Here is a 1852-nt window from a genome sequence, read left to right as displayed (position 1 = left end):
GCCTTGAGCTGTTTGTTAGTATTTTCAGTTAATATACCACATTGTTCCGGTTAAAGCAAACAATATTAATGCTGATGTATATGGATTTATTCCCTGTTGTTTATTTTCATATTTAATTTACCACAATAGTAAATTGGAGTTTTATTTTATTTCTGTATTTTCAGAAACTGCTCTGCTCTGGTCTGTATCATTCTTCAGTAAACTCTTCGAACTCACTGATGATCAGTGTGCTTTCTGACAGAAGCCCTGTAGTGGTTGGTTAGGCAAAACAGCGACAGAGGTCACTATCCGTAACAGTACGTAAAGGCTGAAAAATGCAAATTTCACGTGACCTCCATTTCTTTCCTAGGATACATTTTTGAGAGTGGGCAGGTGAGGACGGATCCAAGTAAAATCAAGGCAGTAGCAGAATGGCCCACTCCTATCAACAGCAAACAGTTACAATGATTCCTTGGATTTGCCAATTTCTACAGATGATTTATCAAGAACTACTGCCCTACTGACACATCTCACATCCATCCACCAGATCTTCATCTGGTCCCCTGATGCGGATAAGGCCTTAATACAATGAAAGAACTGTTTACCAAATCTCCTGTGCTTGTTCATCCTTCTCCTCAATTTATTGTCAAGGTGTCAGGTTTCAGAATTGTTTCTATTGAGCAGTCCGGCAGCAGACAGACACAGGAGACCAGGTGATAACGATAAGTGATTTATTTACAGTGAGGGAACATATTTACAGGAACGGGAATCAGGATCTGAAAGAGTGAAGGACACGGTAAGTATGGAGGAGAGGAAAACGAGAAATCTAAGAACGGTAAGTGACGGTTGGTAAATTAAGGTTCTTACGACTGGGCAGGAAGTCCAACAACTCGGAGAAGCAAGCTGTGGTGAGTTCAGGTTCCAGGATAGTTGTTGTGATCCTTCCAGTGGTGAGTAATTCCATCCAGGTGACAACGTGGAGCAGACAGACAGGCACGGGAGAACAGGTAGGTACTTTGCATTGACAGGAATCTCAAAAACCGAAACCAGACTGGATCCACGGGAACAGAAGTATTTCCTGAGACGAAAACGGAACAGAGTTAACCAACACGGGATTACAAATAACAAGGCTTTTACAGAGGCTCAGCGATTTTACCACTAGTAGGTAATGCTCCAGCGCTGGTCTGGTTCCTGCCGCCGCCTTAAATACACCTGTCCTTGCAATCAGCCAGATCTCTTGCAGGTGAGGAAGGAGTGTTGACGAGACGTCAATCACTCGTCTGGCCACGCCCACCAGGAAGTACTCACACACATCAACAAACAGTCCCAGAAAAACCCACCATCACCACACAAGGTTGATGCCTCAGATCTAGGTGTAGAGGCCATCCTGTCCCAGAAAGTCAAAGGAGATGGTAAACGGCATCCTTGTGCTTTGTTTTCTCAATGTTTAAACCCTGCTGAGAGAAATTACGACGTCAGCAACAAGGAATTATTAGCTAATAAGTTAGCCCTGAAGGAGTGGAATTACTGGCTAGAAGGTACAGAGAAGCCATTCATTATTTGGACCAACCATAAAAATCAAGCCTACCTGCAAACAGCAAAGAGACTGAATGCCAGACAGGCTAGATGGTCTTTGTTCTTCTCATGTTTTCAAGTTCCATATAACTTACAGCCCAGGTTGAGCCAGATGCTCTCTCCCAACAGTTCTCCTCATCTGATGACCCTGAGACCTTGGAGAACATCCTTCCCTTCTCTTGCCCTGTTGGAGTGATCATGGGGGGGACATAGAAAAGGTCATCAGAGAGGCTCAGAAACCAGATCCTGGAACGGGACCCCACAATTGACTCTTTGTTCTATTTGCCACCTGTTTCCA

The 1852-nt window shown here is 44.1% G+C and overlaps 1 long non-coding RNA gene across 1 annotated transcript; it reads right to left on the bottom strand.

Annotated features, from left to right (window-relative positions):
- Positions 1–696: 696 nt before the first annotated feature.
- On the bottom strand, positions 697–957 carry LOC119617754. Its single transcript, XR_005234155.1, has 2 exons — positions 847–957; positions 697–755 (listed from the first exon to the last, which is right to left on the bottom strand). It is a non-coding gene; the product is annotated as an uncharacterized LOC119617754 (long non-coding RNA).
- Positions 958–1852: the final 895 nt, after the last annotated feature.

The sequence above is a fragment of the Kryptolebias marmoratus genome, linkage group LG16 (genome assembly GCF_001649575.2).
Source record: "Kryptolebias marmoratus isolate JLee-2015 linkage group LG16, ASM164957v2, whole genome shotgun sequence".
Lineage (NCBI taxonomy): Eukaryota > Metazoa > Chordata > Actinopteri > Cyprinodontiformes > Rivulidae > Kryptolebias > Kryptolebias marmoratus.
Note: the sequence above shows the minus strand (reverse complement) of the source record. Positions and strands in the feature narration are given on the sequence as shown.